Below are 26417 nucleotides of genomic sequence, written 5' to 3' on the forward strand. Positions count from 1 at the left end.
TATCTATGAATTTTAGAGGTAATTTAAGGACTTAAAAATAATTATAAGGAATTGTTTAATTAATAAACCAATAAAATAAGTAAATAAATTAATTAAATAATATTAAATTAAAGAAATAATTATAAATCAGTAACATATATTAACATTAATATTATGAGAACACAAATGTCAAATATGGGTATTAAACAAAGCATGCAATGGAAAATATATATAATACAAAGTTAAACTACCGAAATTCCAATAACCGAACAAAATCGTATGAATGACCTTTACTACCAAATGTCTTCCAACCAAATGAGGCGAACAACATAATGTAATTGAATTCCATAATTTAAACGACAACCAAAGTTGGGCAAGTCTACTAGCATACATCTCATGATCTAGTTTACTAGTCATGCGACACACACTTACGTTGTGCATATTTCGAATACCATGGTTTAGGCTTGCTTGAGGAAAGACACCACTAGCCGGAGATCTCACTTTTGATCAGCCCTCTTTCACTCTCAATTCAAGTGAGTCATAGCCCCCTTTCAAACTATTTTATGTGTTTTAACTATCGGGGTGAAAAGCATGATATATAAGCTAAATTGCTTTTATTATTACAAATATATGAAATGATTCTTGATATTATGATTATGAAATGAAATTGTTTCGTATGTTCATTATGATAAATGATTTATATGATGAGCTTGAGTTCTGTCAAACCGCTTTCTTCGGTTCACTACTATTTACTCCGATTATGGAGGCCTGTAGTTAGTTAGTTGCGCAACTAGGTTTCGTCCACCCACCCAATTGTGTAACGGTGGAAGGTTGGTTGTCTTTGTGACAACCTCCACTTCCAGTCCGACCACGGGTGTTCTAGCTACCTTACTTAGGTCGTCTCCATGGCACGACCCCTTTTTATTATTATTGTTACGGCACTTGATTGACAGCTCGTGCAAGATTTATCTATTTATTATTGGACTTCGAAAAAAATGGTAGTAGTAGTGGCTCAAGCATTTACTCATCAAGGTTGATTGAATTATACCCTCGTGGTTATATGATAGAAATTTTACTACGTTGATTATAGTAAGTGGAACATACGCTTTCCAAATGCGACATTGGAGGTATACATGGAAATTTTGGTGACTCTCAAATTTTTGGTTATGATGGATATATATATATACACTTTATGTTGTTAGTTAAAAACCTATGAACTCACTCAACTCTCGTAGTTGACACTTCTTCTTCTTCATGCTTTTCAGGTTAAAGATTTAGGTGCGTAGCGTGGACCACCCTTTTGGACTCTAATATGCTTGTATGGTTGGACGAGTATTGCAAACATTTAATCATTTTAATTATGAATTTGGTTGTGTAATGGATTTGGACGTCATCTTTAATTTGTAATCTTTTGGATTTTGAATGTCATTTGAAAACTTGAGTTGATGTTTTATATTTAAATCTTTTGTACCATGTCGTTCTGTGGCATCTCGTGTTTCCGCCTTAGTCGGGGTGTTACAGAAAAATGGTATCAAGAGCCAAGGTTATAGAGAATTTTTGCTATAACCTACGTATTTTCAAAACGAGTCGAATATTTCTTAAACAATTGAGTTGATCATAAAGTATTCTTGTTTTACTTATGCATAGCCTGATCAACTATGCCTAATTAAAAATTTAATATGGAATGATCGAAATAGTTGTTTAAGGAATATTCAAAAAGGAGTCTTTTGAAAATAAAGCTTTAAAACGATTCTTGGTGCAAAAGATACATAACCAAATCCAATGGTTGCATTACTTATTAGAACCCTTAGTTAATACCCCCACTTGGCTAGCATTACTTTGCCTATTTAGACATAATGCACAAGTTAAATTCTAGTCATTTCGTTGATTCTAAATGGTCGTGTGGGTCATGAGTGTCGAGTTGGTCGTTGATAGTCTTACTAATTATTGTTGGGTACGTCGGTGGTGGATGTTCATAATGTTGTTCGGTTGTCAAGCTTGTGAGTCGTAGGTCGAATTGGTTGGTTGTCGTCAAATGATTAAGGTCGTCTCGGTCCGTCAAGTCGTCTTGCTGTCCGCAAATGGTCACATGGGTCGTCAATGGTCAAGTCGGTTGCAAATGGTCGTCTAAGCGTCAAGTGGAGTCGTCATCTTATGCTTTATGTGACTTGTGTAGGAATATTATGTCGCAAAGGAGTGAAGCCTCAAGAAACTCCAATCAAGTAAGGGACATTTATGCATTCGTGGACATGGTCAGGGAGAGGCGACAAGAACAAGAAGAAAGCGAGGAGACGGAGCCCACAATGGACTCCCAACAGCCCCCACAACGAGAGGAGGAGGAGGAGTCCGAGCCCACGGAAGACCCATCAAATGGTGGTGGTGCTAGAAGCGTTGCTTCTAGCCAACCGGTACGTCGTTTGCCTACTCCACCACGGCCACCATCAGCCCCTAGAGCTCCCACACCGCCGAGACAAAATGCGGCCATGAATGTAAGCGATGGACGCTTCCCAACTCACGACCCATACTTCCATCCACGCCTCCCCCGCGATCATCCTTATCACCTTGGGCCAAGACTAGGAGAAAACCCCCACCGTCCTGTCTATGGAATACCCCCTCCACATCCCATGGGTATGACTCGGGAGGAAAGGGAACGAGTGTGGGACATAGCCGGTGGGCTAAGGGATGCCCGAGTGAGGGTTCGACATCAAGAAGTCATGATGGAAAGAACCTTGGGAGCCATGAGGCGAATGGGAGAAGATACCGGCATGGTAATAGATGGAGTGCGCCGGATTTATGAAGTGATATTCATAATGGGATGTATTCTTGCAGCGGTGTGTTCCATTGTGGTAGTTCTTGTGCTTAGGAAATGACCCTAAGGATGTTTTGTTCATGAACTTATTCGGTAGACAATTATTTGTACTTTGTTGTGATTTCCTTGAACTTGTTTGTGATTGTGTGACTACGATCACTTGTTTGTGGGCTTATGGCAATTTTGTAAACTGATGCTGAATCATTGGAATGGAAGCTTGATGCCTTTTTGCTTTTATATGATGTGTTAATCTATGTGTGTTATGGTTATACTTGTTACAAAGTGAAAAGTTACAGCAGGAAATCAGTTCTGACCACTTTTGGTAAAACGGCCATATCTGGAGTTCTATTTGGTCTTTTGACCTGATTCCAATTGGAGATGAAATCTAACTCATGGGGCTACATTTTATATTTTATGAGTTTTGCCCAGTTCGTCCATCTTGGGTCACATTTTTGAGCTTCAAGTTCGTATACAGATTCTGGAAAAATCTGTCAAAAGGCCCAAAAACAAGATGGACATGCTTTAAGCTTACCCAACCACTTGTAATTCATAATGATAAGTAGGTTGTGATTAAAGGAAGGAAAATGAATTTAGGAATATATAGGTATACCTATGCATACAAACGTGGCCTTATTACACTAAGTAACCTAAACGAACACGTGTGAGATCGGAAGTTGTGAGTCGGGTCCATGTCACATAATCCTTTATACAAATGACTAAACTATGTTCTCCTTTGTAGAGACATGGCACCACGAAGGACCGTTGAAGAGACAAGCGCTGAGGCTAGACGCCAAGAGGAAGAAGCTCAACGAAGGGCTGAGTTGGCGACTCTCATATCTCAACAAATCAATGCTGCCATGCCAAACATTGCCACTCAAATCGCTGAGAACGTGACTGCTACCATCAACTTGGCAAGAAGGCAAGAAGGTGGAGGAAACGCCACTGACCGAAATGCTTACAAGACTTTTACGTCTTGCAACCCCAAAGAGTTCTATGGGACGGAGGGTCCCGTTGGGTTACTTACTTGGTTTCAAAGCATGGAGGCAATCCTAAATATCATTGATTGTGCGCCAGCCGACCGCGTCAAGTTTGCGGCAAGTAAGCTCCAGGGGAGGGCACTCACATGGTGGAACCTCCAAGTCACCACGAGGGGTGCCGCCACGATGAATGCTTTGACCTGGGAGCAGCTCAAGGAGGAATTGAAAAGGGAGTATTGCCCTAGACCTGCCGTCCAAAAGCTGGAAATTGAGTTTTGGAACCATGCCATGAAAGGAATGGAGTTAGAGACATATGCGATTCGTTTTCACGAGTTGTGTGTGCTGGTACCTGATATGGTGACTACTGAAGCCAAGAAAGTTGAGAGGTATATTTACGGATTGGTACCGGAAGTAAGATTGATGGTCACGGCAGCAAACCCCACCACACTGGAAGAAGCAATAAGTTTGTCAACAAGATTGGTTAATGACTTGGTCAGGACTGGGAAATACTCGCGAGGCGAGTCAAGTTCAAGGCAAGGAGGAGGAAGCCGATTTGGTGATCGTAAGGGGAATGGGCCTGATAAAAGGCAAAAGATTGTAAGGAATTATGGAATCACCAATGGTGCGGCACAAAGATGTAACCGATGTGGCAACACCCATCAGGGGGAATGTAGGCTATGCTCGATTTGCCGCTCATTTGGACACCTTGCTGCCACTTGCCGTAGGGGAACAAGAGTTGGAGGAAACCGGGGAACTTGTCATGAATGTGGAAGCACGGAGCATTGGAGGAATGCTTGTCCTAGGTTGGGACGAGCTCAAGGCAATCGAGGGAATGGAAATGGAAACCGTGGCAACTATAGGAATGTTGGAAATCGTGGGAACCAAGCAAACCGAGGCAATAATGGGAATCAAGTGAACCGAGGTAATGGAGGAAATCAAGCAAACAATGGGAATCAAGGAATCAATGCCAACCAGAATCGTGGGAACCAAGGAGGTCAAGCTAGAGGACGCGTGTATGCCATGGGTGCGAATGAGGCACGTGATGACCCAAATGTCATCGTAGGTACGTTTCCATTAAATAATGTTTATGCCTCTATGCTATTTGATTCTGGAGCCGAAAGAAGTTTTATTTCTTTTGAATTTAAGGAAATGATTGGTAAGAAACCTAGTGAGCTTGATGAAACTTACTATATCGAATATGCTAATGGAAACGAGTATAAGGCCAAGGAAATTATTTTTGATTGTATGTTGACTTTAGACGAGGAGGATTATAGTATAGACTTGATTCCCATTGAGATAGGAAGTTTTGATGTGATAGTAGGAATGGATTGGTTGTCTAAGATGCGTGCAGAAATACTTTGCCATGAAAAGGTCATTAAAATTCCCTTAGATAATGATGAGGTGCTTATAATACAAGGCCATAGGGCGGGGGTCCAAACCAAGATAGTGTCATCTATGAAAGTAAGGAAATATTTACGTAAGGAATATCACACATACTTGGCACAAGTAGTGGATAAGCAAGTAAAAAGTAAGGACCCTCATAAGGTCATGGTGGTTAGGGACTTTCTAGATGTGTTCCCTGACGAACTACCTGGACTCCCACCCACGAGGCAGGTGGAGTTTATGATTGATTTAGTTCCCGGGGCAGCCCCCGTAGCTAAAGCACCGTACAGGTTAGCGCCCTCCGAGATGCGAGAACTTTCTGAGCAATTGCAAGAATTGCTTGATAAAGGCTTAATCCAACCTAGTTCTTCGCCATGGGGTGCTCCAATTCTTTTTGTCAAAAAGAAAGATGGATCTCTGAGGATGTGCATAGACTATAGGGAGTTGAATAAGCTGACGATCAAGAATAGGTATCCGCTGCCACGAATAGACGATTTGTTCGATCAACTTCAAGGAGCGTCGCATTTCTCGAAAATCGATCTTAGATCCGGCTATCATCAGTTGAGGGTACGAGAAGAAGATGTACCTAAAACGGCTTTCAGAACGCGCTATGGGCATTACGAGTTTCTGGTGATGCCATTTGGTCTCACAAATGCGCCCGCCGTTTTCATGGATCTAATGAACCGAATTTGTAGGCCATACTTGGACAAATTCGTCATAGTATTCATTGATGATATTTTGATATATTCTCGTAGTAAGGATGAACATGAGAAGCATTTAAGAATAATATTGCAATTACTTAGAGACGAGAAGTTGTATGCTAAGTTTTCTAAGTGTGAATTTTGGCTCCGCCAAGTTCAATTCCTTGGACATCTCGTAGACGAAAAAGGAATTCACGTCGACCCATCTAAGATAGAGGCGATTAAGAAGTGGGAGGCACCAAAGACGCCAACGGAAGTGCGTAGCTTCCTAGGATTGGCAGGTTATTATCGAAGATTCATCCAAGGATTCTCTAAAATTGCGGTACCTCTGACCCAATTGACCCAAAAGTCAAGAGAATTCATATGGGGTGAAGATCAAGAGCAAGCGTTCCAAACGCTTAAGAACATGTTGTGTGAAGCACCCATACTAGCGTTGCCGGATGGAATGGAAGGATTTGTGGTATATTGTGATGCGTCGAATAAAGGACTTGGATGCGTGCTTATGCAAAGAGACAAGGTCATTGCCTACGCGTCTAGACAATTGAAGCCACATGAGAAAAATTATTCGACACACGATCTGGAGTTAGGAGCCGTAGTATTCGCCTTGAAGATATGGCGACATTATCTCTATGGCACTAAATGCACCATATTCACCGACCACAAAAGCTTGCAACACATCTTTGATCAAAAGATGTTGAATATGAGGCAAAGGAGATGGATGGAGCTGCTGAATGACTATGAATGTGAAATCAAGTACCATCCGGGGAAGGCAAACGTCGTTGCCGATGCACTTAGTAGGAAGGTGAATACTAAGGTGCCAAGGGCAAGAATCAGCTACTTACAAGTAAGAATGTCTCTAAGAGATCGTTTCTTAGGAGACCAAGCAAAGGCCTTTGAAGGGAAGAACATTAAGGATGAAGCCTTGTGCGGTATGGAAATGAGGTTTGACAAGGATGATGAAGGAATCTTATACTTCAAGGGAAGAGCTTGGGTACCGAAGGTAAATGGTTTAAGGGATGTACTTATGAATGAGGCTCACAATACGAAATATTCAATTCACCCAGGCGCGGATAAGATGTATCAAGGCCTAAGAAAGGATTTTTGGTGGCCTGGAATGAAAGGGGACGTAGCCCGATATGTGAGCCGATGCATGACTTGTGCGATGGTCAAAGCTGAGCACCAAAAGCCATCTGGTCTTTTAAAGCAGCCAGAGATTCCCGAATGGAAGTGGGAGCAAATAGCAATGGACCTAGTGACAAAATTGCCTCGAACAAAGAAAGGTCATGATGCTATATGGGTGATTGTTGATCGTCTTACGAAATCAGCCCATTTCATCCCCATCAAAGAAGATTGGAACACCGAGCGCCTAGCTCGCTTGTACGTCGAGAAGATTGTAACACTACATGGCGTGCCTTTGTCCATAATATCCGATCGGGATGGTAGATTTACCTCACGTTTTTGGGGTCACGTGCAAGAAGCTATGGGCACAACACTAGCATTAAGCACGGCTTACCACCCTCAAACGGATGGACAAAGTGAGCGAACAATACAAACGTTGGAGGATATGTTAAGAGCCTGTGCATTAGAATTTAATGGAAGCTGGGATGAGCACTTGCCTTATGCTGAATTTACATACAATAATAGCTATCACTCTAGCATACAATGTGCACCGTTTGAAGCTTTATATGGACGCAAGTGTAGGTCTCCGATGTGTTGGATAGAGACGGGCGAAAGAAGTCTAGCTACCGTCGATTTTGTCCAAGAAACAACGGACAAAGTAGCTATCATTAAAGAAAAGCTTAAAGCCGCCAGAGATCGGCAAAAGAGTTATGCGGATCAAAGAAGGAAGCCCCTAGAATTTGAAGTCGGCGACAAAGTGCTCCTAAAGGTGTCGCCATGGAAAGGAACAGTGAGATTTGGTAAGAGAGGAAAGTTAAGTCCTCGATACATTGGGCCATTTGAAATTGTGGCTAGAATAGGCCCCGTGGCCTATAAGTTGAAATTACCCCAAGAAGTGGGAGATGTTCATGACACTTTCCATGTGTCAAATTTAAAGAAATGCGTGGCGGATGATTCGAAAGTAGTTCCACTCGAGGAACTACGAGTGGAAGATAAGCTCCAATTTCGCGAGGAGCCAATAGAAGTTCTTGACCGCGATGAGAAACGCCTTAAGAGGAGCAAGATCCCTATAGTTAAAGTCAGATGGGATACAAAGCGCGGACCCGAATTTACATGGGAGCGCGAGGACTTCATACGTGAGAAATATCCGCACTTACTCCCTAAGCAAACTCAAATTCCGGGACGGAATTCTTCTAAGGGGGTAAGGATGTAACAACCGTACTTTTAATATTATATATGTGCTAGTTAGGTTATCTATGTTCCCGCAAGCCATAGTTATACTTGAAGCTAGTAGGTAATGCCCCAAATTAGTAATCTAAAGCTAATAATATGTATAAGAATTTCCTAACGAAAATACCTCGGAACGAAAATTTTTAGAGGTGATCAATCGATACGATAATAACAACTTAAGACTCCCAAATTGAGATACCAATCAAAAATTCCTATGGAATGCCCAACAAATCAAAAATAAAACCAAATCAAGAAGATATGATCATGATAAATAAAAATTTTCAACTAAAAATATAATTGGAAGAATTATGTACGTAAAAGCGTCGAAAACTTAATAAGTAAGCATATAAGCTTAAAAATTAATACAAATCTACAACCAATGACCTATGTAATCAACTAAAAATACAAAAATATATCCATACACATAAATATACATGACTTATACACATATATACATATTCCTAACTAAAACAAAATACTTACATTTAACTAACTAAACACCTACAAAACAAATACAAAATTTACATATACTTACACTTATACTTATACACTAATTTTATACAAAAAAAAAATAAAAACTCTTCAATATTTCCCCCCCCCCATGGCCGGCCCCTTTCCCCCCTCTCACACTCCACATTTTGAATATTACTCCTTCCAACTCCCCCTTGAAACTCACACAAAACACACTCTTCACTTTCTACACACACCAACTTTATTTTCTCTCTCAAAAACTCTCCTCTCCTCCCTCTCTTCTTCTTGATTTCGGCAGCCACAAAACAAAGGAAGAACAAAGCTAAACTCATCTAAAAACTTGTTAATAATAAGGGTTTAGATTAGATTAAGCAAGGGTGGTGTTAAGCTAAGGTTTAAGGGTTAATATAAGGTTGAATCAAGGGTTATTTGGTTCAAGAAAGGCCACGATTTTCTGCCATCTTTTCTTCATCTCAAAGTGTTCTTCAAGGGTATATATCTTCATCTCTTTGTTAGATTAATCTTATTCTAGTTCATATTAAAAAGGTTTTATCAAAAGTCCATGTTTTCTTCATGTTTCTCTTGAATATACACTTGGTGAGGGCAAAGTTGATAGGATCCTTCTTTCCATGCTCATGCATGTTGAATCCATGAAGAAAGATCCAAGGATTCAACTAGTTAAAGACCCAAAAGTGTAGTTATATATTATATAGCTTTTGATATGATTTTTCCTTTGAAAGATGGATATATTCATACATATTATGAAGTTAATATTTCTGGAAATATTTATAAAAATATAGATTTTATTGATAAAGTGTTGGATCTATGAAAGTTAGCATCAAAAAGGTGGATATGTGTTGATTAGTTGTAAAGTAACTTTTTATATAAAAAGATGAACATATTTTATATAATGTTTATGTATATTTCTGGAAAATTTCATAAAAATACATTTTTATGTTGATGGATTGTTGTTGGATAAAGATTTGTTGTTAAAAATGATGAGATGATTACATGCATGCTAGATTTAAGAAAGTTGGATGGTTGTTTGGACTATGAGGTGAAGCTAGACTTGTGTCAACTGAAAAATAGGTTAAAAGTCATGCAAATATTCTGGAAAAATTCACAAAATATCAATTATATAAAGCTTGGGTCAAAACAAGTTAAAATATGCTTGAAATCGAAAACCGAAAGCTTGTTAAAATGCATTTTGAGCACACACATGCACCATAACTTTATGACCATGAAAATGTGATGAACATACTGGAAATATGACATATTAAAAGTATAAAACTCAATTCATTTGATGCATGGCAAGAATAAGCTCAAAAACCGTCTTTTCGGGTCAAATAATCACTAACCGAAAGCACTAAATTGCACATATCACACCACCACCACCATCACGACTTGAACCACCAAAATATGATGAACTTACTGTGAATGTTGAATTTAGGATGAAAATCCATTTTGAAGTACCTTAATAGCCTAAGAAATGAGGCTAAAATCACTATTTCGGTAAACGATTTTCAATTATAAAATCCTCAATTTAAGCAAGACACAAGAGAGGTTGAATGGTTACAGATTTTTATTGATAAAAGGTGCCTAAAAAGGGCTGGAATTTTTGGACTAAAAATCTTGTGGTGATTTGTAAGGATTTCTATGATTTAATGAATTAAAATGGTAATTAAGAGGTATATAAATTAATAAATAAACTATATAAACCATGAATCTGATCAAAGCCACTTAACCAATGATAAAAGTGACCAAAACCTACTGGGGAAAAATAACTACAAGCAAGGGAACAAGAACTATACAATTTAAAAGTAAATTATTAAGTAAAAGTCACTAATTAATCATTATGATTAAATAAATAGAAATAAGGCACAAATAAATATAAGAATCACAATGTTACAAATAAAAAGGCTTGAAAATCAGTAGATAATCCATCTATAATTATCTATGAATTTTAGAGGTAATTTAAGGACTTAAAAATAATTATAAGGAATTGTTTAATTAATAAACCAATAAAATAAGTAAATAAATTAATTAAATAATATTAAATTAAAGAAATAATTATAAATCAGTAACATATATTAACATTAATATTATGAGAACACAAATGTCAAATATGGGTATTAAACAAAGCATGCAATGGAAAATATATATAATACAAAGTTAAACTACCGAAATTCCAATAACCGAACAAAATCGTATGAATGACCTTTACTACCAAATGTCTTCCAACCAAATGAGGCGAACAACATAATGTAATTGAATTCCATAATTTAAACGACAACCAAAGTTGGGCAAGTCTACTAGCATACATCTCATGATCTAGTTTACTAGTCATGCGACACACACTTACGTTGTGCATATTTCGAATACCATGGTTTAGGCTTGCTTGAGGAAAGACACCACTAGCCGGAGATCTCACTTTTGATCAGCCCTCTTTCACTCTCAATTCAAGTGAGTCATAGCCCCCTTTCAAACTATTTTATGTGTTTTAACTATCGGGGTGAAAAGCATGATATATAAGCTAAATTGCTTTTATTATTACAAATATATGAAATGATTCTTGATATTATGATTATGAAATGAAATTGTTTCGTATGTTCATTATGATAAATGATTTATATGATGAGCTTGAGTTCTGTCAAACCGCTTTCTTCGGTTCACTACTATTTACTCCGATTATGGAGGCCTGTAGTTAGTTAGTTGCGCAACTAGGTTTCGTCCACCCACCCAATTGTGTAACGGTGGAAGGTTGGTTGTCTTTGTGACAACCTCCACTTCCAGTCCGACCACGGGTGTTCTAGCTACCTTACTTAGGTCGTCTCCATGGCACGACCCCTTTTTATTATTATTGTTACGGCACTTGATTGACAGCTCGTGCAAGATTTATCTATTTATTATTGGACTTCGAAAAAAATGGTAGTAGTAGTGGCTCAAGCATTTACTCATCAAGGTTGATTGAATTATACCCTCGTGGTTATATGATAGAAATTTTACTACGTTGATTATAGTAAGTGGAACATACGCTTTCCAAATGCGACATTGGAGGTATACATGGAAATTTTGGTGACTCTCAAATTTTTGGTTATGATGGATATATATATACACTTTATGTTGTTAGTTAAAAACCTATGAACTCACTCAACTCTCGTAGTTGACACTTCTTCTTCTTCATGCTTTTCAGGTTAAAGATTTAGGTGCGTAGCGTGGACCACCCTTTTGGACTCTAATATGCTTGTATGGTTGGACGAGTATTGCAAACATTTAATCATTTTAATTATGAATTTGGTTGTGTAATGGATTTGGACGTCATCTTTAATTTGTAATCTTTTGGATTTTGAATGTCATTTGAAAACTTGAGTTGATGTTTTATATTTAAATCTTTTGTACCATGTCGTTCTGTGGCATCTCGTGTTTCCGCCTTAGTCGGGGTGTTACAGACGATACTCAATCCGTATGTCCAAACAATTTCCAATTATCAACAATATTAATATCCCTTTCACTTAGCCACAAGGGCATAATTTACATAATTTTGATGAGTAAATGCTTGAGCCACTACTACTACCATTTTATTCAAGTCCGATTACAATCCAATAATTCAATTCATAGCACAAGCTGTCAATCGAGTGCCGTAGTAATAATGACAATAATGATAATGGGTCGTGCCATGGAGACACCCGATTATCTTTAGGTAGTTAGAACACCCGGGGGCCAGACTAGAAGTGGAGGTTGTCACGAAGGCAACCAACCTTCCAACGGTACGCTTTGGGTGGGCGGACGAAACCTAGTTGCGCAACTAACTAACTACAGGCCTCCACTTTCGGAGTAAATTGTAGTGTACCGAACGCCGCGGTTTGACAGAACTCAAGCTCATCACATAAATCCTTTATTATCATTTCATACTCATATATCAAGAATCATTTCATATAACAAACTCTCTTTCAAGAAACATTGCATATATAAAAAGTAGTTTCATTTATCATGCTTTTCACCCCGAAAGTAAAACACATAAAAGAGTTTGAAAGGGGGCTATGACTCACTTTGATATGCCGCATATTATACTCATCTATCCAAAATGGGTACTTCCCATCTATAGCTTCCTTGACCATATATCCATTATGTTCCTCCATCATTTTCAAGCCAAGACTATCCCTACGATAGGACTAATATACGTAAGTTCCTATCTTAAGCCATCACTTAGAAATGCCATTTTCATTATGTTGCTATCAATTGTGGGGTCCAAGTATATTGGTAACACTCACATCGTTTTGGTTGTAGAGATTGATGGTGTAAAGGGTTACTTTCATTACATGTGTAGTTATAAGTTGTTAGATTTTTGGCAACTTGGCTTCATTTGCGGTTTCACTTGATATATTAGGTTATCATATAGAAATATCATATTAAGTTATGTTATCCTTATTCATCATTTGTTATGTAACCGATTTTAGCGCGAATTAGCATTTGTGATATCAGTATATAGCTTGGTTAACGTAATTACTTATGCCTATCTCACTTAATTATCTTTGTTTTATTTTGATTACACTTATCTCATGAAATTCGTTTAAGTGCTATGGGCCATTATCAATTGGGCCTTAGGTGTCATGGAATTTTAAATGTTTTGGGCTTACATTAGTTATTGGGCTTTACCTTATTTGGGTTAGGTGCATAATGGGTCATAGTGGTTATTGGGCTATAAGGCTTATTGGGCCAAGTGGGCCTACTGATTTGTGTTCCTTATGGGTTCATTATTTGGGCCGGGTTAGCCCATTATGGTTCTTAGTTCATTACATAGCCCATTATGCCATTTATAAGATTACTTACAAATTTTCTGTTTTATACTTCATTTTTAAGAAATGTTAGCTACTATTTTGGGGTCAAGACGAATTATTTGGACCTTCATGATTTTTACACAGTGACTTATATGTATCTAGTATTTTTGTAAATTTTTGGTGAATTTTTAGATGATGTTTGGTGTCCGTAAAAATTATCCAAACACAAACTGTCCCGAATGGGCACTGCTTGCGACATCAGAAGTTTTATAAAAGTTCTTGATGTTCAGATTGTTAGAAAAATCCCATGATTTTATTTTAAGTTCAAAACACATTGAAATTACTTTCCACCAAGTATGACCTCCTGAAACTTTATGGATTAGGAGATTAAAATTGTTAAAGTTTATAAAATATTCATACAAAATTACAGTTTTGACCAGTTTCAGTAGAAAAATCATATCTTTCGTTTGGTTTAGTATGTTTGAGTAATTCCAGTTGGAGGTTAATCCTAACTCATTTTTCTACAACTTTTATTTTGATAGTTTTTCTTGAAAATGTCCTCAAATGTTCAGTTTATTCGTTACAAGACAGAAGACATATTCTGTCAGAATGTTTATTGGTTAATGCATCCCACCAATGGTTTTGTTTGCTTGCTTTAACCTCTAGATTCCCACTAACAAAATTATTACTTTATTTTGTATTTCTTAACATCAAATATACAGATTTTAATCATTTTCAAGTTCATCAATCATCCTTAAAAGATCCATCTCAAGTCCCATATCAAAACCAAATTAAACTAGTGCAAGTCTAAGCATGCATGTAATCATCTCATCATTTTAACAACAAATCTTTATCCATCTTCAATTCAACAACTTAAAAACATATTTTTATGAAAAACTCCAGAAATATATTCATCAAAATATATCAAAATATGACCATATTTCAAAGGAAGAATCACTTTAAAATCTATTTAATCTATGACAACACCTTTGGGTCTTAAACTAGTTGAATCCTTGAATCTTTCTTCTAGATTTCAACATGCATGAGCATGAGGAAGAAGATTCTATCAACTTGCCTTCATCAAGTGTATTTTCAAGAAGAAAATCAAAGAAAAACATGGTCTTTGATAAAGATCTTTTAGTATATACAGAACAAGATAGATTAAACAAAGAGGTGAAGATTTATACCCTTCTTGCACTCGGTTTTGGAGATGAATTTGGGCAGAAATTTCGTGGCCTTTATGGTCTATATAACCCTTATTCCAAGCTTAAAATAACCCTTAAAAGTATCTTGAATCAACCCTTGTTTAATCCTTTAAAAACCCTTATTATTACTATAACTTTAGATTGATTTTTCTTGCCTTTTTGTTGGTTTCTTTGAACCAAAAATGATGAAGAGAGGAAGATGATAATGTGCAGATTTTTGAGAGAAAAATGAGAGAGAAATAAGAGATTAAGTGTATTGGGAAGTGTTGGAGTGTTTAGGGAGTGTAAAGTGTGAGTTGGAGTGAAGTATGGGTGTAGCATGCATTGGAAGTGTAAGAATAAAGAGACTAGTTAAATTTTGATTGGTTGAGTTGTTTTGGGAAGGGGGAGGCCGGTTTGGGGTAGTGTTTTGGAGGGGATTTTGAATTTTTTTGATGTATGAAGTGTATGTATGGATATAACTTTGTATTTTTAATTTTGTAGTTGTTTTTCCTAAGTTTATAAATATATTTGTATGGATGGATGTAAATTTAGTTAAGTGCTTGTATATATCTTTGTTAAGTTGTGTTTGTATGTAAGTATGCATGCCGTGTATATACATATGCATGTACGTTTGTATTTTAATTTGTTACTTCGTTCTTTATTATAAACCGTTACTCATGTTAGACGTATATATGCTCATTATTATTTAAACTCATTTTATGTACACAATAGTTTATAAGTATGTATTGTAAGATGGTCATTATATTTCTATATTCAAATGTACTTCAATTAGCTTGGTGATTTAGATTGTTGGACATTTCCTAAGATTTATGATTGTTATCACAACTTGTGAGTCTTACCTTATTATTTATATAACTTAACTTCTTGAAATAAAATTTTTGATTCATTGGCATTTTGTCAAGCTCAATTAGAACTAATATATGTAGCTTGAGATCGGCTTGATTGATTATAGTTATTGGTTATAGCATTTCTAAGATAGCTAGTCATCTATGGTATTTCTAAGGCCTCTCACCATACCATAGGGCAATTATCACTATGCTTTGAATGTCTAAAAGGTCGATTCTCTTAATAAATCTCTAGGGATAAAGTCCAAGTAAATTATCCTACTCGAAATTTGAGGGTTGTTACACTAGTTGTTTCATCCCCATTATTTAATTTAAGTGTGGGGGAAGATTAGGTTGTTGAATTAAGGGTTGTGATGATGATATTATTTTATATGATAAATCACTTAAATTGATTTTGTCGAAATTAAGATTTTTGTTCTATTAATTAAAGAATGATTTTAATTAGATGATTTATGTGATTAATTTATGGAATATATTTTTGTGGAGTAAGATGGATTGTTATGAGTTTAATGAATTGGATAGAATGTGATAATGGTTTGAGTTAAACAATTGTTATGTTGTCAAATTATTTTCGTAGCCTTATGTTCTTGTTTATTTTTGTAGATGGCTACCAAAAGACAACGTGATATGCAGAGGGCTGCTGCTGCTGCAATTGAGGCTTCAGCTTCAAGAGCTCGACAACCGGAGGCTCGGGCCCCTGTTAGAAATCCAATAATAGTGATAAATTGTAATTTAAATTAGTGGATGTTATTGTTGTTAAGACATGGTGAAATGATTTCTAAGGTTGAGGGACTAGGAGTGTCAACTAGCTTAATTTTAGATTTAGACTATAAATACCCTCAACTCCTTAGAAATCATAAGCCTTTAATTCATTTTTACATACAACTTATTCAGATCGTCTCTCTCTCTCTCTCTCTCTAGAAAATCACACACACTAAACACACCAAGAACACACAAACTTGAACCGCCATTGTTGAGATCGAATAAATAGCAGAAATCGTGTTATTACATGTGGTATCGGAGCAAAACATCACTTTGATATCGATCCATAACTGATTTTGATCTCAATTTTCATCCAATTTCATACCGTCACTGTTTCATCATTTTTCACCAGAAAAATCAAATAAAATCATCATTTTTGTTCACCATTAGATTCCTGATAGTTTTAAACTTAATCCTGTCAAGTTTCAAGTTCCAATTCGATCTAGAACTCGAAATTGAATTTTGAGTTTTTGGCACTCAAATTTCAGGATTTGATTTTGTTGTGTTTTTAGCTGAATTTTGTTCAAGGATTTGTTGCGGACGTAATTACAAACGTTTTGCAAGTGGTTTCAGGTTCTAACTCCAAGTAAATCGAAAGATATCGAAGCTTTAAAAGTTATTAATGGAGTTTGTTCATACTGGTTTGATGAAGAAGACGATCCAAGAACGATTCTCACTAGGACGATCCTCTGCAAATCGTCTTAGTGTTTGAATTTTCATTCATTCATACGCTTTGTGTTGTGGCTTGTAGGACGATCCTCACAAGATCGTTCTAGCAAGTGTTGAGTGTTGGAAAGTGTTGGTTGTGGCTAACTAATCCTTTTTGGATTGGTTTTGGTCAAAATCAAAGTTAATACTTTGAAAACTATTGGCAGAAAACTAAGACGATCTTGCCAAGATCGTCTCAGTTACCTTACTCTAGGACGATCTTGACCAAGATCGTCTCAGTGTCTGTTGATTGTTGAGTTGTTGTGGTTGATTGTTTGAAGTTGCTGTGATTGGGAATCACACACTTCCTGGGTAATCGATCATTATTGATTGGTTTTGCTCAAATTAATTCCTTCCAATTCAAAACAAAATTCTGTCAAAATTTTTCAAGAATACTTAGAAAATTTTCCAGTCCCCTAAGACGATCTTAATAAAGACCGTTTCATTTTCTTCTTCAAATTTCCAAGACGATTTTCCACAAGATCGTTTCATTTTCATTTTTTTTCAGTTTCAAATCTTAATTCTCAATCACTTTCATTCAGTTTCAGTTTCTAATTCCAAAAGACAAAATCATCATTCAATTTCACTTTTCATTTAATACTTAATCAAATTTCAACCAAGGTTCTTCAAGACGATCTTCCTTGAATCGTCTCAAATTCCATACCACATCTTCTTCTAGGACGATCTTCCAAAACATCTTTTCCTAGGATGATCTTCATCAAGATTATTTCATTTCCTGAATTTTCCAACTTTTATTTCATTCCAAGTTTCAAATCAAATCTCTTTCAAATGGCTTCTCGTGAAGCTTTGGCATTAGGTTCTGACACAAGACCTCTAGTTCTCTACCGTGGTTCTTATGGACTATGGAAGAAAAGATTCATGGATTATGTGGAATGTCAACCAAATGGTCACCTTCTTAAAAATTCCATTCTTAATGGACTTGCAGTTCATCGCCATCCCACCGCTGGTGCAATACTCACTCTTGATCTTTTGAATGCTGAACAAAAAGATCGAACAGCTGCAGATAACAGAGCTAGATCATGCTTATACAAAGCACTGCCAGATGAAATCTATGGTTCTGTTGATTCTTATGATACAGCCAAGGAGATATGGGATGAGGTGGCAAGACAAATGGAAGGATCTGACCTAACTTCAACAATTAGATTGACAAATGTGTTGACTGAGTTTGACAACTTCAGCAAATTGCCAAATGAATCTCTAGAGGCTGTCTACTGTAGATTCCGCAATGTCATAAATGAACTTAGGAAGAACAATGTTAAGAAATCAGAGATTGAGTTAAACATCAAATTCATCAAAGCTCTTGGTCCTGAGTGGGAAGATTATGGAACTTAGATTAAGCAACATCAAAATCTGGCCAAGTTCTCCATCCATAATCTTCATGAATCCTTCAAACTCAATGAACATCAAGTCCTAAACAAAGCTTCATCGAACAAAATGCAAGAAGTTGTATCTTCTGATCCTTTGGCATTAATTGTTGAAAAGAAGGTTTCTGAAGCTTTTAAAAGGCAAATGGTAGTTGTTTCTTCGTCTGATGAGGAGGGAGATGATATGTTGGCTCCAAGAGATGGTGTATCTGACGAATTATATCAAGCTCTTGCCGCAGTTACCAAGCACTTCATGAAAAGTACTACAAAGCGGGGCCAACTAACAACAATCTCTACACTTCTTCCATAAGTGCATTTCCCAAGAAGGAACACTATCATTCAAAGAATAATGGTCAAGGTGAATCAAGTGGATCCAAGCATGTGGAAAAGAAAGTTGAAGGTTATGACAAACAAGTTGTTGAGAAGGGTAAAGTCTCTGACAAAAAGTGCTACAATTGTGGAAATCCTGGTCATTTTGCAATTGAATGCAAGCAACCTCATAAGCGGAACTATGAGTACTACAAGTAGAAGATGTTATTGGCAAAGCAAGTGGAAGCCGGTCATGCATTGCTTGCTGAAGATGACAAATGGCTGTTGCTCTCAGATGATGAAGATGAAGATCTCTCTGCAAATGTGTGCTTCATGGCGAGGTTGGCCAAGGACAAAGCTTTTGAGGCTGAAAGCACTGATGATGAATACCCAGATGATGAGGTAAATCTACACTCTATTTTTTCAATAGTTAAAGATAAAGAGTCGTTTGATTTAGCTTTATCAAATTTTACAACTCATATCACGTCTTTAACCAACAAAAATAAAAAGTTGAAAAATAGTATTTCATTCTCTAAAAGTGAATTTTCAAAACTCTTTGAAGAATATTAAAAATTACTTTTTGATTATGATACTATTAAACAAGATTTTCAAAAATACAAAAAGATCAAATGTTGGTTAAAGAATGTGAGTTGAATGCCTCTCCTGATTCTAAGTTATTACATAAATATCACAATCTTGAAAAGACCATTCATGATCTTGAAAAAGCCAATCAAGATCTTGAAATTCAAAAGACCAATGAGTGGCTTCGAGCAAATGCTAGACAAATGGATTGTAATATCCTATAAAAAACTTAAAACATTATAACTAAAACAATTATAATTGGAAGAGATAATTATCGTAAGTTACATATAATTAATTTTATCCTAAGTCATAAAAAAAGAAATAGAGTAACTAACTATGAGTTGAGTGTTTACTAGTCATGTACGTGACTTAAAAAGAAAGATATAAAATTGGAAATATTAATACCCCTAAATCAAATCATGATGATAAAAATAAAATAAAAGCTAATAGCATCTAAGTCGGTTGGGCTGTTAATGTATCACTAGTTTTTATGAATTTTGGTTGTAGTGCACTGACAATTAAGGGGAATTAAAATACATGGCTTTTGATATCCTAGAATTTACGGTTAAGAAAGGAAAATAAAATAGATAAAAGGCTAGACCCCATGTGAGAAAGCTAAAAAAAAAATAACCTCATATACAACACATAATAATAATACTAGTTATCCTCCAAAACTGTTACACTGCTTTGTATCGATACTCTGCTTTTCTTTACAACTACTAGAACACATATTTAATATTGATCTTGCGAATGGGTCTATATGATGGAAACAAAATAATTTAAGTTTGGGGTTTGTTATTTTGAAAGGGATATTATATTGGGTTGTTTGGTCTAGTAGTCTACATAGAACAAGGTTTCTAGGAATTAAAAGAAATCCTAGTTTTTCCAGCTTCTTGTATGCGTGCGTGTGTGGTCACGGTCGATATAATATTTGGGTGAAGTTGCGAGAAATTTACACTGTACAAGTTCCAAACCTCTCTTCATTGGTAAGCCTTTTATATATTGTATATGTTATATTTTATATTTTATATTTGATATTTTATATACATATTTCTTATTTTGTTATGGTTATTTATTTTAATAAAGTGTTCTAACAAATTTCTTTTAAAATAAATTGTTATAATAAGCTATTGTACCATATTTGTATTTTTATGTTTCTGACAAAATTCGTTGTTTGTTTTAGTAATTAATTAACTGATGTTTATTAAACTACTTTATAAAATTGAGTCTCATTATAATGATAAAATTTAGTAATATTTTGTATAGAGTTTTGTCATATAAAGGATCTATCGTTGTTCATAAAACAAAGATAACTATCAAGATTAACAAATATGTCTCAAAATTGGTTTCGGTGGCAATGGTACACACGTCTAATTATAATTAAAGTAGGCTCATTTTAATTTTAAATGGACAGAAAGATTGAATCATAGTTTGGCTCACAAAATTAATATAAGTGTAATATGTAGTCTAGTCTAAAAAGAATAATAGTCATAAAAATAATATTGATAAAATGAAAGTTACGTATAAAGGAATTGCAGTAACACAAACAATTATCACATGGAACTCGCAAAATATAATGGATATTACATACTCCCTATTTGAATATATTTTGTGCTTATACTTTCGTATTTGTTAGATTTGGATAGGTGATCATATTCCATCGGTGATTCTCTCATTTTGGCAATATTTGTGATCGGCGATAAGGTACGGATATTCTAGGTGGTATTAGGTTCCTTTCGGTAAAATCTTTCCTCTCAAAACTTCATTTACATTTTGTGAAATTTGTATGGATTTGATATATTATTTGTTTGTTAACCTTTGAATATATTTGTTGATTCGAAAATTATAATATTTTTGATATATATTAAGTGTGTCAAAACCATCTCTTGAAACCCAATTTGATAATAGTCCCGAAAGAGTTGCGTTTGGGTGTCACATTTGATGCGGTGATTCGCATGAGTGTTCCCTAATGCGTACACTCATATATGTCCCTCAATTAACGAAAATAATACTGTCGCATATTATGGAGTGATAGAGATGTGATTTTATGTTTATACTAAAATGTCTTACAATATTTTTATTCTAATTGTCCAAAAATTCATTTGTTTCTTAAAAACTTATTCGATATTTTTATATATATATAAGTGGTCAAAACGGTTTCTTAAGATATGCATGTAAGGGTAACCTATCCATAGAGGTCCCATGGGCGCGTTATCGTGACACCGATGACGTGGCACCGTCCGTAGCGGTGTATTTGATTTGTTCTACGACGTCTCCTTTTGATAACCCGGTGTGGTTCGAGCTCATTATATTATATTTGATAGGAGGTGTATGGATCGGTCCTAGGTAATATTTGTTTGACGGTGGGCGCTTATCGTAGTGTCGGACGAGGCGTTTCGCACCATAAATGAAGGATTAGTGGAGTAGCTACCCTATGAATTCATTCGACCCTTATTTGTTTGACTCTTATGTGCATTATTTTATGAAACTTGGTTTTATATTTGATATATGTATTTGACGTATGATATATGGTGGAATTATACATATTTGTACTTTGATTTGAAATAAGTTTGTTAAGGTAATAAATTTGTCTTTGATTTACGTCTCTGCTTTTAATATTATACTTCAGCTCTTGTCATATCCGTCACTAAGCTATTGCTCAGCCGTATTCCTTTTTCTTTCTTATACGGCAGGTGATCAAGGGGGCATTGGGAACGAGCGAAGAGCGTAGAATGAATTGGACTTAGCACCTCTGGCCTTAGAGTTTCGCAAGCTTTAGTTCTTTATGTTGGATTATAAGTACTTTTGAATATTTTGTTACCTTGACTTTGGTTTGACTTTCGTTTGATTTTGAATAAGATTAATGTCCCTTTTGTCCTTTAAGTTTCCTTTTGATATCATTTTATACGTTCTATAAGTTAGGGGTGTTACATGGATGTTGATATTCTTAATAAAAAGCTTCAAGAATCCAAACCAAACAATGTTGACCTAGAAAGAAAGATATCTGATTTAAATCATACTTGTTTTTTGAAAGGTGTTGAGATTGAAAATCTTAAAAACCAAATTGAGGAATTCAAAAAGAATATACTTTTCTATAAAAAGAAGTTATATAAAGTTGAACAAAACCCTTTTGTGGATTTTACCGCCTATTTCAACAAGTCGAAAATTGACAAATCGGAACTTCTTCATGGGTTGGGATTTGAGAATATCACACCACTACAAAAGGCAAAAGACCAAATTGAACCTCTGTATGATGAAAAATTTCTTTGCCTTGGTATGGTACAACAATTTATTCGTCCACTGGATGACGAATTTGAGACTGATGATGTTGAGAAAATACCTCAAATTGAATTTTTGGTCAACTATGATGTTATAAATGCTTCATGTACTTTTAAAAAATCTTCAATTTTCAAATTAGAAGAAATAGCATCAAATTTTCAAAACCAGGAGTCAATTGGCATTTCACCTAAACCTACTAAAATGTATGTTCCATCCACATTTTTAGAAAAAAAAAAAGAAGGTTTACAACAAAAGGTGAATTCTCAACAACAAATCATTGATCATCTCAAGTCTCAAAATCAAAGTTCAGAGAATGAACTAATTGATGTAGACACCAAGAAAGTTTGTGTGAATATTTCTACTCAAACTTATCTAAGTGCTGAAGTAGACCATTCCACTCAGACTACTTGTGTTTCATCTACTGATTCCTCCACCCAAATCTTGACTGATTCTCTTAAGTGTTCATGTCAAACTGCTGCTACTATAGCTGATGATTATGTGCAATCTGATTTATCTAATGACAAACTTGCACATAGTTTAGTTTTGATATGGTACTACTTTAGGTTTTTCACTTGTGATTCTTTTGAAGAGTTAGATGTTCACCCTAAGCTTAGTGCTATTATAGGTGTTGATACTTCTACTCTAAATTCTTGTGAAGCCAAAGATGTGTCAGTTCAAGTTGATCTAATTCCTGAGACTACCAATAATGTAAAGTTGGATACCAAGATTCTTGATTTTTCAAAAATATCTCCAGTTGAACCTTTCACAAAAGATGATTTTGATAAATTCATGGAGGGAGAATATGCTTTTGATTCTGAAACTGAGAAAAAGATTGAATCTACCAAAATCAAAGTTGAATCAAAAGAGGAATCTCTAAAATTGTTTTCCAAATATCCAACTTCACATTATTCTAAGAAACAAGTCATTCCAAAACTTGTCAAGACTGAACCAAAGACTGTCAAGAAACCAAGAACCAATAAGTTAAAAACAAAGTCTCCTACCTCTGAAAAGCATGTCCAAACCAAACAAGTTGAGACCATTCCCAAAATCAAATACAACAAAGAGAAACTTCTGAAAATCAACTCAAATGTTTCTTCATCTAGTTCATTACCTAAAGTATCTAAATCTAGCTTAGTTTTGCTAACAAGGGATGCTTCAAATGGTGCAACTAGGTATAGGGATAGATATGGCTGGTTTTCTCATGATAAACCTAAGAAACAAGAAGTTTCTGCACCTTCAAAAGAGTCTAAAAAGATAAAGGTGCTTCAAAACTCTCGTTCTAATCTTCTTAGTGTCAATCCAACAGGTGGAAATAGCTTGGTTAGTGAGTCTAAATGGGTAGCTAAGTCTTTAGTACCTAAGATCACTAAAGTTGATAAAAGGAAGAAAAGACAAAGGAGAAAAGCGGGTAGAAAGAAGAAGCTTGTTTCTGATGTGTCAAACAATTTATCTTTTAAATCCTTTTTGAAAAACAACGTTAATGGTGCCAAGGCTAAGCCTTGTGATGTTGTAAACAATGTTAATTCTCGTGTGTATGGTTTGAATGGTGGTAGACATGTTACTTTTGATTCATGTGTTAATGTTCGTTGGTTTTATTCAAATGTGCTTGTTGATAATGTGTTTGTTAATGCCTATATTGATACTAAAGCATGTTTGTATGCATATCCTAAGTTATATACCCTGCCTGTTTTAACTAACTACAAAGGACCCGTCTTCAAGTGGGTACCTAAAGTCGGTTAAATTTCTTTGATTGCAGGAAATAACCATCTGTGTTTGGATGCTCGATTCCAGATGTTCAAAACACATGACTGGAAATAAAGCATTGCTCAAGAACTTTATCGAATGATTCATGGGAACTGTTTGATTTGGTAACAACAATTTCGCTCCTATCCTAGGCTATGGTGATATTGAACGCAATGGAATTGTCATTAAGAAAGTTCACTATGTTGAAGGATTAAGTCATAACTTGTTCAGTGTTGGACAATTCTGTGACAACAATCTTCAAGTTCTTTTTCGACAATCTCTTTGCAAAGTTCAAACTCTAGATGGAGTTGACATTTTGTGTGGCGACTGCGATGATAACCTTTTTACCGTTAATCTCGATGATAACCAACCAACGGATAATATTTGTCTCATTTCGAAGGCTACATCAAAGAATTCTTCGTTGTGGCGTAGAAGGCTTTCTCACCTAAACTTTCCTTCCATCAATACTTTGGTCAACAAGCATCTTGTTGAAGGCTTGCCAGACTATAAGTATGAAAGTGAGCATATGTGTCCTTCTTGTGCTGTTGGGAAGATTAAACGAGCTTCTCATTAACCCAAGAAATCTCCAAATTCATTAGCTAAACTGGTTATTGTTGATGATTATTCAAGATATATGTTAGGTCCAGTTTAAGCTAAACTGGAGCTCTCCAGTGACATTTGGAGAGCATGAGGAATTGTCCGAAATATTAGAAGTCCAGTTGCATTGTACAGGTTTAGCAACTGATGACTTCCTCCAGTTGAGATCAGAAGACTAGAATCTGAAGACCTTCCAGTTGAAGTCAAAGACAACAAATGGAAGATAGAGATTGGCAATGGCAGCGAAGCCCAACTGACAATCTACCAGATTAATCAACTGGAGAATCCTCCAGTGTAAATGCTCTTACAAAGCTTTACACTGATTACGAGGAGGACCTTTTTACTCTACATCCTTTTAACCGGACAATGATATTGTCTTTGGATAAAGATACAAAGATGTAGAGTGGTTGAATAAAGTAACCTTTTGTCTTACTTTATTTAACCCACACAAAGGATTATTTTAACAATACTTTTGTGTGCTGTCAACCATATCTGTACGTCGAAGTTGAGATCCCCATGCTCAATCTTCGACTATAAATAGAGGTCCTTGCACAAGCATTTTCAACAACTTTGCAAATACATATATTCTGCAATATTGGTGAACTTGTGCAGTATTCTCTCAATCGCAAAAAGGAACATTTCACAACTCTAAGTGTTTCGATTGTTTAGGAGAATTTCCAAGTTTAGATCAATTGTAATTCATGGGTTGTTAGGATATTTACATTCTTGTATTATCTTGGTTCCGCAACAACCTTGTATTTTATTTTAACAAGTAATAAATAAAATACACTTGAAAATTACATATTGTCTCACCAGTTTATATACTCATCATTTATATTATTGCAGTGTATTAATATTCTGTCACCTTAATACTTAATTCCAGTTAACCTGGTACACAATCAATTTAAACTGGTCACATCCAGATTAATTGATCGTGTTGCAAAGTTCACTCACCATCGACATAGAGGTGTCTTCAGCACCTATCTAGTAATAGTTGGGACTTACAATTGGTATCAGAGCAGGCAGGTTGAATTGTTTCAATTCTATAACCTAGGTCTGCTTCGATGGCTGCTGAAGGTGAGAATGGTTCTGGTCCAAATGAATCTAATCCTAATATTGCTACTCCTTTAAATACTAGCCCTCCTCCTACTTCTCCAACTCCTGGAGCAAACCACGTTCATGTACATTACTCCAACTCTCCTGTTCCCAAATTCGATTGGAATGGTGAGACATTTGGTACATGGAAGGCTAGAATGCTCTTGCATTTTGGTGGGATAGAGAGGTATATGTTGAAAATCCTTAAGGATGGACCATATATACCCATGTCCAGTGGTGTTAGCCCTCTTCTCGACCCCACTGGGAGAAGAGGCACCAGGGAGAAATCTGAAGAACATTGGTCAGATGAGGATCGCAGATTGGTTGATCTTGATACCAAATTGAAAAACATGATTCTTTCTGCTATACCTGAGGAACTAATTCCTACCCTTGTGCTATTTCCTAGTGCAAAATCTATGTGGGATGAATTAGTTCTCCAGTTTGAAGGAGGAAATGA

General features: G+C 35.8%; 3 long non-coding RNA genes across 3 annotated transcripts; all 3 read left to right on the plus strand.

Moving 5' to 3' along the window:
* Nucleotides 1-472: 472 nt before the first annotated feature.
* Nucleotides 473-1372, plus strand: LOC122590895. The gene is made up of 2 exons (XR_006322623.1): nucleotides 473-512; nucleotides 1245-1372. It is a non-coding gene; the product is annotated as an uncharacterized LOC122590895 (long non-coding RNA).
* A 9720-nt stretch (nucleotides 1373-11092) lies between these two features.
* On the plus strand, nucleotides 11093-11990 carry LOC122590921. Its single transcript, XR_006322632.1, has 2 exons — nucleotides 11093-11132; nucleotides 11863-11990. It is a non-coding gene; the product is annotated as an uncharacterized LOC122590921 (long non-coding RNA).
* An 8141-nt stretch (nucleotides 11991-20131) lies between these two features.
* Nucleotides 20132-21972, plus strand: LOC122590841. Its single transcript, XR_006322616.1, has 3 exons — nucleotides 20132-20232; nucleotides 20883-20950; nucleotides 21940-21972. It is a non-coding gene; the product is annotated as an uncharacterized LOC122590841 (long non-coding RNA).
* The last annotated feature ends 4445 nt before the right edge of the window (nucleotides 21973-26417 follow it).

This window comes from Erigeron canadensis, chromosome 3 (genome assembly GCF_010389155.1).
Source record: "Erigeron canadensis isolate Cc75 chromosome 3, C_canadensis_v1, whole genome shotgun sequence".
Taxonomy (NCBI): Eukaryota; Viridiplantae; Streptophyta; class Magnoliopsida; order Asterales; family Asteraceae; genus Erigeron; species Erigeron canadensis.